Raw genomic sequence first — 13101 nt, forward strand, 5'->3', positions numbered from 1 at the left:
CGAAGGGTCAGACTTACAGGTGAATCAGCTCACTTCTCTAGCATCAATTCTTCTCTCTTCCAAGTAAAGACCATCTGTTTCAGAGAAGTTGTTGTAAATAGCTAACAGATCACCCAAGCAGTATTCACTTTACTGATAGGGGAGAGATAATCATATCCCACTCATTTTATCTCAAATAAATGCGTTAAATATATGAGTGAAAATAGTTAAAAACCAACTGAAAGAAACTAAAATTCTAAAAATCTCCCATCATAAGATGCTCTCCTGGATAGGCCAAAACTCTTAACATATCTGTAAATGAATGCTAACAATGGGAGAGTCTTGAAGGCTGACTTAGTATGAAAAAGTATAAAACAAAATGAAAAAGAGACAAGAAAAAATAAACTGTCCTAATCCACTCTGAATCACTGTGGTAAGCAATCCCTAATTTCAGAAATACTCACACGCCAGTAGAGTCTCACCTGTTTTTAACTGTCATGTCTCATTGCTGCCCCACTGACCTACATCTTACTATGCCCACCAGACCCATTTGCCATCCCTACCCACAGCTGCACATGCTGTGACCTTTGCCTGGGACATCCTTCCCTACTTTTCCTCTTGTGGTCAAGCCTGTCTCTCTTCAGAGAAGCCTTCCCAGTAACTCATCAGATCAGTTCATCTCCTTAGGGTTCTCTCCCACATGGCTCATACCTTGAGTAGTATAAGGTTTGCCACAATGAACTGCACACTTGTCCCCAAATCAGAGGAGAAATTCCTTAGTGCTGGGGCCTGCTAGGGGTGGATGTGATGAATGAGTGTTCCAACTGGCTCTAGCTTAGGACCTGTAAGTATGTACTGAACAAATGCATGTATCGATCAGTCAATCAATCAAGAGTATTAAACCGGTATGTGCCAAACATCTATTGTGATAAATGTTTTCACACATGTTATCCTACTGAGTTTCATTAAGCCCAATTATCCCAAACTTAAAGTTAGAAACAAAATTGAAGCTAAAAGATAAATCAAGTCACTCAGGTTCACACAGGAGTTCACTGGTGACAACATAGGAGCAAGCCAGATTTCTCCTATATCTGATTGACATTTCCCACATGTTCTGAATAATTCTAGATGTCAAGATGGTCTCAGCGTTAGTTCTGCAGAGATATCTAGGAGGTGGGGGAGGTGAGAAGGGAAAGGGTAAATCCACTCCACGTTAGTCAACCCTCACATACAGGGTTATTTCCAGTGCTAAGCATTGGAAATAAAAAGAAGAATATCATATGGTCCTTTGAGGAGCTCTTACTATGAGGTAGGGCAGTAGTTCTCAGACATGGGTAATCCCCATCCCTGCCCCCCAAGGACAGTTGTCGATATCTGAAGGCACCTTTGTTAGTCACAACTCAGGAGTGGGTGCTAATAGCATCTAGAGGGTAACTAATAGCATTTAAGAATGCTACTAAAAATTCTACAGTCCACAGGACTGTCCCCACAACAATAAATTTTCCAGTTCAAATTGTCAATAGTGCTTAGGTTCAGAAACTTTGATATAGAGAAACATATATGTCTATTTGCTTACATATACTAGTACAACAGAATAAGTACTAGGATAAAAACATAAACCAAGTCTGCAGCCATACCACCCTGAACGCACCATCTCACCTGATCTCAAAAACCAAGTAGGGTCAGGCTGGGTTAGTACTGGGATGGGAGACATACACCAAGTGCTAGAGGGTCAAGAGGAAGATTCACTGATTCTACCTGGCTTGGCTTTTTAGTTAAGAAGTTCAGGGAGCCTTTGGAGGTTTGGTGGCCACAGAACTCGGGCTCATAAGATGAAGAAAAAGTAGGTGGGTGAGGAAAGATGCAGGGCATTTCAGACACATCAAACAGCAAGGGCTACATTTCCTCAATTAATATGTGACAGTGACTGGTGACTGGAGAACCAAGATTTTTACACTGTAAAAACTAAAATCCTGATTTATGCTGCAAGTCCCCTTCTTCTGCCTTTCCCCTTCTTTTTCTTGCCTCTTCATTTCCATCTACCTACTTGCCAGAGATAGCACTTTCACCAAGCATGAATGCTGCTAAGTGTGGGTTGTGACTGAGATGTGAATGCAAGTAAGAAAAGTGAGTATTTTTGAATAAAATAAGAAGATAAAAGTGAGTGGAGACATTAATGGAAAGCTCTTTGGGTATTTGTTGCCTATTCTACTCTACTGAGTGCACTGTACAGAATTCTAACTACAGCCACTACATATCAATCTTGCTTCCTCTCCTTAGACACTGCAATAAACTGCAGTGACTAATATATTCCCACCCAAGGTTAATTTTAGGGTCTGAAGTACCATGTCATATAAAGACTGTATGAGTTCTACACAGGAAAAATTTTCTAAAACCTCAACATCATTGTCACTGAATTAAAGTCTTTCTGGCCATCTATTATTCTAGAAATTTCACCATCCACACAGGTCAGAGATTTTCAGCATGTGGTCTATAGCTCTTGATGGTCAGGGGCCTCCTTATAGAATGTAGAAGATTTAGAGTAGGAGAACTGATGACACAATGTTGATTAACCATAGAATTATCTAGTAATAAAATGAAATACTAATGTTACATTTGTTAATTTTGCTAGGGGTACCATTTTTGTATCTTACTATTTATAATGGTAAATTTGCATAAAACTCCAGTTTTCTAGAGATTTTAAGTGTTACAATTACATATCATACTATACAAAATGTAGACTGATGGTACAAAAGTGGTATTGCACATAAATATATAGATATCCCATAAGTGGGGTGTTTTGGTGTCAGTGCATCAAAGATTCTGGCTTTCAACTACTGTTATTCTTGCCTTTAAATTATAAGTTCCTGTTAATTTCATCATTTAATTTATTTGGAGAGCTTTATTTGCATCAACAATATTTTAAACTATTATTTCCAAAACCCCGGAATAGTATTAAAAAAAAACCACATATTAAATCCCTGTCCCAAAATTAACCCGATAGCATACTGCATACTGCACTCTTTATCACAAGACTCTTGACACAGGAGAAAGCAGAAAAGACAGGGAGAGCAGGCTGCAGGGTCTTTTACACCCCTCACAGCTTCTTGACTGTCTCAACTGCAGTCAACTTCTCTCCACTCTACTTTGGCCAGTCATTCCCATGGCCACACATGCTGGACAGTCCTCACCTGGGAAACCTGGAATGTTAATATCTCTGCCCTGACTACAACCTTCTATTAGTGCCAGGTCAGATCTCCCACCACACCTGCTCTTCACTCTCTTAGAGGACACCTTCACAAACTGCTGCACATTGGAATCACAAAGGAATCTTTTAAAATTCCCAATGCATGCCTTGCATCCCATACCAATTAAACCAGGAATTCTGCAAACAGAAGCCACACTACACTAGTTTTTTAAAGATCCCCAGGTCTTCAACGTGCAGCACAGTTTAGAAGCCACTATCATGGGGTATTCCATCATGGGATTCACTATATCCTCAAAGACCATCAGTCCGCACCTCTCCTTCTTACCCAGCTTTGACCCCATGGTATTCACACCAATCAACCTTCACCACTACCCTTCATTCCCTTTTTCTTTGGAATGCCAAAAGTGCAATTGTGGAACAGTAATAAAATGCGCCCTTTATATTTTCACATATACCTCTTTCTCCACCTTACTACAGCCTGTTACAACTACACAACTACACAAATTCACAGTCAATCCTTCCCTTCTCCTTAACTCCCCCTCTCAGTCCTTTGCCTCTACCGTTCTCAAGTCCCCTACTCTGGTGCTCTTCCCCAACAGCCTTTCCTCCAACTTGTAGGAGGAATATTAAGAATTTAGGAATATTACCTCCTCAATTCCCATCCAGTGCTCTCAGAAACACACCCATCCAGATACCAAGCCTGTCTTCTTTCCCTTCGGTTTCATAAAATAAGGTTTTGCTCCTCCACAACAAAGACAACTGCTTTGCCTCTGCCTTTGATTTCTCATTCTCTCATTCCCTGGTGAACCTGGCTTCACCAATTTTCAATCTTTTCCCATCCTGATCTTGAACTTTCCTCTCTACTGGCTCTTCATCCCTGGCCCACATTCTCAACTATCTTCAAAATTGCATGCCCTTTAGCTGCTCTCTCTCTCCTTCTTTCCCTTCTCATACAAACATTTCAAAAGTATTCTACACTTACTATGTCCATTCCCATTCTTCTTTAGTCTTCCACAATCAAACTGTGTCCCTAACATGCTGCGCAAACAGTTCTAAAAAATAATACTAATGACTTCACTGACAAATAGATTTTCATCCTTCTAAGGATCAACAGCTATGGCATTTGACACAAGTAACCACTTCACCTTTATTTTGCAACTCTTGATTCCCTGTTTGCAGGTCAGCACATTCTCCTGGTTCTTCTCAAATGCCTCACACCACACTTCTCTGAAAGGTTTCCTCTTCTTCCTCCCTTAAACAGTTGGTATCTCTGACAGTCTATTTCTGAATGATCTCATCCACTTTTATGACTATATGTTGGAGATTCCTAAATCTGCGTGTCCCGTTGCCGCATCCCTCCCTCAAGTTTAATATCTTTAAACTGCCTGACAAACATCTACACATAGGTACTGTATAGGAATCTCATACTCATCACAAACTAAGCAACTCATCATTATTCCCCATACCATCCTCTCTTGTCATCATTGTCACTTGAAAGAGGCACTTTCTGTTCTATTACCCAATCAGAAAACCCATGCATCAACCTTCCTTACCACCTGTCTTACCTAGTCAGTCATTAGATCCCATGGAACACCACACACAATTCTTAAATTTATCTCTATATTTATCTCTATATTTCTTATCAGTATACAATGATTTTTATATAAAATTCTTTTTGATGGGAAGATTCTGGAGCTATTGTTTTTTTCAAGTTTGAAAGCCACTGAGGTAAAAGATAAAGTTTCAGCACCTTCCCAGGGTGCAACATGGACTCCTTCCATTTCCCACCACTACCGTCTCTGAGCTGATCCTCCACCAATACTAACTGCACATGGTATTTTATATCCTCCACTTCTTCCAGAACACAGTGCAACTCATCTCCATCCATCTTATCCTTTACTACTCCCTCCTCCAGGAAGCCAGTTTTGATCACCTCAGGCTTGCACCGGTGTCTGCAATACTTTCTGCTTTTCTCATCCATCCTAGTCACTGTAGTACATTGTATTTATCTGTTCATATTTGCTAAGAGCAAACATAATGGCTTACTCATTTGGCTCTCTAGGGCTCAACACAGTACCTAGTAGTCAATAAATGTTTACTGAACTAGACTGATTCAATTACTTTCTAACAGAGACCATAAAAGTCAAGAAGTTTCAAATTCTTTTATATGATCTAATAAAGGGTAGATTTTCAAGCACATTAAAGGAGAAGAAACTACTTCTTTCTCAAAGTACTAAAAATATTAATATTTAGTCACAAATATTTGTATTTCTATCAAATTACTTTACAATACCTTCAAGCTCCCAAATAAGAGTTCAATGTAAAGTACCATACACTAGGGTTTGAAAGATCTGACTGCTGAAAAGGTCAGAGTTTAATCTAACCTAGTGTTCTTATTCTCTAAGCAGTCTAGTATTTGATTTATAATGTGAAATGGTGAAAGGAATTTCTTCTTTGCTGTACCTCACAGTCCATAATAATCTAAATTTCTTGTAAGTATAGTGTGCTTCTATTAACAATGCATTTCCAAGGAAAAACAAACCTGATCTGAATTTAAAACCACAACAGAACAAGACCACTTTTCCTCAGCTCAGAATATAGTGAATTATATTTCATATGAACTATGAATTCCATTCAAAAGTCCATTGAACACCTAGTATGTACAAAGTATAGGGACAAGGCACTAGAATCTAGATATTAAGTAAGTCATTATTTGGTGGTGCTTGCAATTATCACAACAAATACAGTGCTGCTGGGCATGGTGGTACACATCTGTAATCCCAGCATTCTGCGGGCTGAGGTAAGAAGATTGCCTTGAATTTGAGGCCAGCCTGGGCTACACAGTGAGTTCAAAGTTAACCTGAGCTACAAAGTGAAACTCTGTCTCAAAAACTAAATACCTATAGTCATACATACAGTCATGTCTAGTTAAAGGATTAAAAAGGAAACAGAACCAAAAACCCTGGAATCACCAAAAAAATTACTAAGTATGAGTTGAATACTTAGCTTTGAAAGTTAAGTTTTATTGCTTAATAGAAAAGTTTGTACCATATTCATAGTAATCTAAAATTCATCTACTTCAAACTGGAAAAAGGTTGATGGGTGGTTAAACTGAGCTGGAAATATTCAGAGTATTCATCCCAAATACACACCTAATGCACACACATTTACACCTAAAAGAGCACATGCACTCACAACTTAAATGTATGAATCATATGAAAGTGGGCTTGTATTTTAATAAAGAATTCAGAGTAAGTGCTACAATTGTGGGGGCAAGCAGAGTCAACTGAGATCAGTAATAAGGTCTTATTTGAAAAGAAGATTATGAACTAGAGGGAACACAGAGGCAAAGAGCAGACTGCTTTTAGAAGGAGATAAAAGTGAATAATTTCACTTTGGATCAGTTTTCAGAGGGAGGGATCAGATAATACATACGATTATTAAGATTTACAAGGGACAAACACTGGTGACATTTACTAGGATAGAGAAAGTGTCAGTGAACTTTCTTTATAAGAGATATGTGGCAAATATTTTAGATTTTGGAAAGCTATACAAGGTTTCTGTCACATATTCTGTTTTTTAAAACCCAACATAAAACGCTTTCTTAGCTCAATGGCCCTATTCACCTGTAAACCATGGTTTGCAGACCATAGGTAGTATAAAATAATGAGAAATGGAAAGTTCTAGAGGAGACTATTATGACCTTAATTTTAACGAAATTAAGAGCTCAATCTAGTGAAAGACACAAACTCACAGATACCAGAAGTTCTGGAAACACCAGGGAGGATAAAAACAAAAAAATAAACTTCAGCACTTTATATTTAAATTGCTAACAACGAAATATTGACTTTAAAGTACCTTGGATAAATCAAAATGGAGATCAAGCAAAGATTAGGACCATGTGGGGAACAGAGAAAACAACAGAGCTTTTGAAAGACTTCCAGGGCTATAGAGAAAATTTTAAAATATCTTTATATCAAATAATCACCAAAGCTAATAAGTATGCCACACATTTGAAGAAGACTGTGATTATTATTGAAATATTACTTCTAATATCTCTAACTATTTCTCACAGAATGGAAAGTGACAAATGTTTTCTTTATTTGATTGAAGAAATGTTTTTCTCCTTTTATAGTCACAGACATTTATTCTTTTGTTTCCTTAACACTGGACAGCTAAGTTAAGACTCTTTAACTTTATTTATTAAAGAGTAGAAAATAATTAGTGTAATATAAAATTCTGTTCTATTAACAATTCGGAATAACCAAAACTGAATATATATATATTTTAGATATACAATGAACATATTCATATTTCCATTAGATATTCATTAAAATTTCTGGGTAGAATTCTAAGCAAGTTTAATTGATTCTTCAAAGGTCATTCATATCATAAAAATTCTTCTAAGGTCTAAAATAGTTCCCAAGACAAGGTCTGATATCCTAGACACAATGTCATTTGGCTTGTCCCTGTCTGTACCTTACAGTGACCTTTTCAAAGTGAATCATAAAGTCAATTCAATCAGAACAATTTTTTTCTTATAGTGTGAATTGTGCAAGCAAAAAACACAGAGTATGTTCTTAGTAGGTTACATTTCACTTCTAAATTCCATTCTCTCACCTAGTTACATAGAATACAAAGCTACTGACCTTTGCAAATATAGCCCATTCATTTTTCTCAGGCTTTTGACTAATTAGACAACAGGGACAGAGATGTAAGGTGAAACAGAAATCATTCTAGTCATTTTTTCAGTTTCTTCAACCTTGTCCTGTTTCCAGATAAACGGGGTGATTCTGACTGGTATAGCAACACCTGTGACGTAAAGGTGCTGAACAGAACATCACATATACTAGGCCTAAGAAATGAATTCCATGGCAGTAAGAGCTTTCTAGTTCCACTCATTAAATCCCTTTGGCCCAAGATTTGCTCCCAGGAGCTACTATCTGGGGCAAATGCTTCAAGAGAAAAACTTGTCAGAAATATCACTCAATATGTTCAAAATATCTTTTTTTTTTTTTTTTTTGTGGTACCGGGAATTGAACTCAAGACCTTGTGTTTGCAAGGCAGGTGCCGTGCCACTGAGCTAAATACCCAGCTCTGTTCAGACTATCTTCTTAATATATTCATTTACACACTTCCTCAAAAACCACCAGGTATAATCTATGGTTGGTGAGTTATTTTTAATTTACAAATCTTCTAGCTCCTAGTCCAGTATACTACTTTTGCCAGTTCCTGTGGGGATTAAAAAGAAAAAAGATGCCTCTCCCTTGAAGAGCTTATAACTACTTCCTTCAACAGGTATCACAGCCTACTTTTACCCTTTTCCACTGAAAGTACTTGGTATATTCGCCTCCCTCTTTCATCATTAGCAACAACAGGGAACAAGTGTGAACTCTCCAACTCTATTCCCAATGCCATGTCCTTCTACACTGTTCTACCAATTATTCTCTCCACAGACACAAATGTTCAGCAAGCTAAAAATATAAACCCTGCTGTTAACCATGTATCCACTGAAGCTGCTACCTTTGCTTTGTTCACCAAAAGCAAATTACTTTCATAATCTCTACCTCTACTTCATTTCATACTCATTCCCTGCTCATTACACCCTGATTTCTGACCCAACTAACTCTACCCAAAGCAGCTCTCTTAATGATCACCAATGAGTTTCTTAAATACTACATCTAAAAGCTCTTTTATATTCCCCAATTCTTAATGTTATTTCAGTTCTCTTATCAACTGCTAGCCTCCACCTTTCTTTACAAAGTTGTTTTCAATTACATGTGTGATACAGACTATTTTTACAATTTTTCTTTCTGTCTCTCACTGTCTCATCTTCATTTTCCTACCATGTAAGCAAGCATTCTATCTTCAAATTTCTTCTTTCCTTACTCTGTCCCTCAATAATATGATCATCTGAAGATATGACTTAAGAGATAACTTACAGAAGATATTTTCAATATCTATCCAAAATTCTATTCCAAGCTTTTGTAATGTATTAACAATAGTTAAAAGGTCCAATATCAAATTATTCATTTTTTCATTCATTAATCCACTCAATAAATACCCATTTTTTTAAAAAAAGAGCCCATTGGCTAGAACTTGAATAACCAAAGTTAAAGAACAAAATAAAAGGAACAAGGTACATATCCAAATACAGAATCTCTCAGGCCTCTGCAGAAGTCTGGATTTTGTTTTAAAAGTGACAAGAGGCCATGGAGGTTACTTGCCCAAGGTCATCCAGAGCCAGCAAGTTACGCAGATGTAATCTGAACACAGACATGCCTGCCCCCAGAACACAGTCACTTAACAACTCCTTTTGAGTGCTTTCTAAAAGTGAAGCAAAGCCCATTTCATGTGAGAACTACATCCATAGCTGTGAAGTTAATAATGCTATTTTCTGATGCAGGAGTCAACAATCTATGGCCAACAAGCCAAATCCAGCCTGCCACCTGCTTTTGTAAATAGTTTTCTTGGAACTTGACCATATTCAATTGTTTATAGATTGTCTTTAGCTGCTTTCATACTATACTGCTGAGTTAAGTCACTGTGACAGAGACACCCCACAAAGCTTGAAGTATGTACTATGCAGCCCCTTGTAGAAAGAGTTCACCAATTTTTATTCTATCCAGATGTTTTTAGGTTCATCATCTAGAAATTAGAAAGAGTAAAAACTAACTTATCTATTTGCAGTGAGATTAAGGAAGACAGTTCATTTGGAAAATTATGATGATAGCAGGTACCCCAAATGTGGGCTGCAGTCTCATTCAGACTCTGTACTCCAACATTTATTAAGGGGGAAAAAAACCATCCCTGCTCTATTTCAGCCTCATGTCACTTCTTTCTCAAAGATATTCTGCCCCCTTCCTAACACTTCACCTCCTAATTCTACCCATAAGTGGCAAATGTCTCCTATTATAATCATCCTCAAAGCCTTTTCTATGGCTTGTATATTTCTGTTATCAGCTCTGCCATTCTCCCTTCAGCCGGGTGGGCATCCCTGAAATAATCTTGAAATATCAAAGTCTTCTGTTGCTCATTTTACAAGACTGATTTATTCAACTTACACAATAGCTTACAAGCCAGGCTCTTCTACATTTCCATTGCCTAATCCTATTTCCAGTCTCCATTACCTTTCACTATATCTTTCCAGCAGCCTCACAATTAATTTCCCATACCAACATTTATAAGTGCCCCACAGATGTTAGACATCACAAAATATTTCTCAAACAAATATCTCCTTTCAAAACTATCCAACATTGTATCATTACCTTACAACTAAATCCTCAGTTTTGCAGTCAAGTTTTTCCATAATATGATTCTAATCTATACTTCTAAACTAACTTTACACTAAATTTCTCAGGTACTTACCATGCTTCTCTACTAATATCATATCGTATGTAACTGTACATGTGATTACACTGCAATGTAATGTTGTACTACATTAAGCACTAAAACTTTTTAAAAAGAAATACTCAGTTCCTTCCCTCAAGAAGTTGGAAATATAGTAGGGAAAACAAAAAAATTTTTAATTCTCCATGCAACAAGAAAATTGTCTTAGGAAAGATATGAATACGAGTATGTGAGCACAAAGAGAATATAAAAACTAATTCTGCCACAGTGAGCAGAAGTATTAAGAGATGAAGATATCCTAAAGAGGATTTTAAAGAAATAGAGGAAGGGAAGGATAGAATACAGTACAAAGAATTCCTGCCATTTTAACCTTTCTCCCCGCTCCAGACCACTGGTTTTAAAATGAGAGGCAATTTTGCCTCCCAGGGGAAATTTGACAATGTCCAAAGACATTTGATTGTCATGACTAGGGAGAAGGAAGTGTTACTGGCATAAAGTGGTAGTGAGAAAAAGCTACTCAATGTTCTAATATACAGAATAGAGTACTCAAAAGATATATATCCATTCCAAAATTTCAGTCATGGTACAATTAAGCTACCATGGTCTGGAGCCAAAAGGAATAGGGGTAAAGGAGAGGATAAAGTTGAAATAACTACAGGATGTGTTCAAACACTGACAATGCAGAGGTGGCAAGGAAAGAGAATGATTATGTGTGGATAATACTGCTCACCAAAACCAAAGGGGAGAGTCCAAAATTGAACATAGGGCAAAGGTTATTAATGAATCTTCCCCATCTGAAGGGTTATGAACAGAAAGAAAATAATAAATAAAGGTTTATGAACAGAGAAAGAGATTGTAAAGCAGGAGTCTCAAGACAATCAATTATGAAGGAAAAGAGAAGACAACGGGTAAGAAGCTAAAGGAAATGCTATCAGCATTTTGTTATACTTCACCCAATCCAACAAATATTTATTGCACAGCTGCTACTAGATATCACGTGGAAACACAGAGATAAATAAGTCATAATCCTTGCTCTCCAAAAGGCAGGAGAGAATTAGATAAGAATATGTTATGATATCAGGGAAAATAAGAGAAATACATAAAGGTTCAAATACAACCTTGCAAATATGCCATGCAGCAATAAAGAATGGTTTCACGTCTTAATAAACTCTTATTCTTCTAAGTAAGAGAGCAAAAAACAGAAAATTCTCCATCTTTGGTCACAAAGTTTTGTATGCCCACTATAGTTAACATAATTAAGAAAACAAAATATTTATTATTTTGAATAGACCTTAGTTCTAACACTATTATAACAAGGAAAAAGCAGGACACTTTGGGTAGGGTATCCTGAGACTTTATTTCCACTGAAAGAACCATATAAAAATAATATCAAAAATCCTAAGAGTAAGTCTTATACCCTAGAAGATCTTACTTTTGTTGGTTTTAGTTAGTTTTAATTTTAGGTTAGTTTTAGATGATTTTTTTGTTTTTGCTTTTTAACTTTAGGTGGGTTTATTTCTCCTGAGATTAGAAAGCCATCCAGAGGACAGCTCTTTAAATATTCCCTTCAGAGAGAGCCTCAAACTCAACATGGAAAGACAGTTAGAGAAATCCCTAATGGTTCAGCCAACATACATTTTTCATAAAGTGATTATCCTCCTGCAGCCTCAGCTTCCTAAGCCTTTCCCCCCTTTCTATAATTGTTTTCCTTGTAGTTCAGGCAACAATTACCACTGCTATAAGACTGAAGAGGTTCACAAGCAATATATTTTACAATACATAAGTGTAGTGTCTCTGATATCTGGTGCTTTTATCACTAATTGCACTATAAAACGCGCTATTAAAACAAGGACAAACAAGATTGTAAAAGTCACATAATGGACCATGACCACTTACAAAAGCCATTCATAAGTGTTACTGTACTACTTATTTTTCTTTAATTTTCCAGTTATATAATAATTTATCTAAATCTGTATTTCTGGAGGTTATCATTAGGACAAAATATTTGGGAATTATATAACATGCATGTTCTTGAATATCTTGTTTTAAAATCATATAGCATGTTGGATAATGTGCTATGAGCACTGCATTCTTAGAGACAGCTATGTGGTTCCATGAAAGAAATTATAGGCATGACAAATGTGCTTAAGCTGTGATTTCTCTCAAACTTCAGAACATAGGACTGAAAACATGGAGGAAAACCACAAAGATTTCACAATTCCAATTTATAAAATATACAACAGAGCCAATAAAACATTTATATCTTGGGGGGGGGAAGCATGATCAAAGAGTGATATTATTCCCAATTACTGGAGGATGTGGGCCAGTGGAACAGCCTACAATATTCATATTTCATAACACATTAGCACTCACTAATTCATGCTAATTGTCAAGTTTATAGATGAGCCTTTCAAGTCCTTCACCATTTATTTACATGCTTAATCATTAAAAATTGAAAATCAAGAAAATTAAAATAAATGTATTTGTACTATCCATAAATAACTCTAATGAAAATGGATGGAATTAGAATTTTAAGTCATGATTCAGATGATATACTAGGACTG

At 36.6% G+C, this 13101-nt stretch overlaps 1 protein-coding gene across 3 annotated transcripts in view; it reads right to left on the reverse strand.

Annotated features, from left to right (window-relative positions):
- Wdr7 (WD repeat domain 7) overlaps positions 1 to 13101 on the reverse strand; it is a 391751-nt gene that overhangs the window by 271378 nt on the left and 107272 nt on the right. The gene's annotated exons all lie outside the window — the stretch shown is intronic.

The sequence above is a fragment of the Heterocephalus glaber genome, unplaced genomic scaffold, assembly GCF_053883595.1.
Source record: "Heterocephalus glaber isolate CG9 unplaced genomic scaffold, H.glaber_assembly_v1.0 deba00000331, whole genome shotgun sequence".
NCBI classification, from domain to species: Eukaryota; Metazoa; Chordata; class Mammalia; order Rodentia; family Bathyergidae; genus Heterocephalus; species Heterocephalus glaber.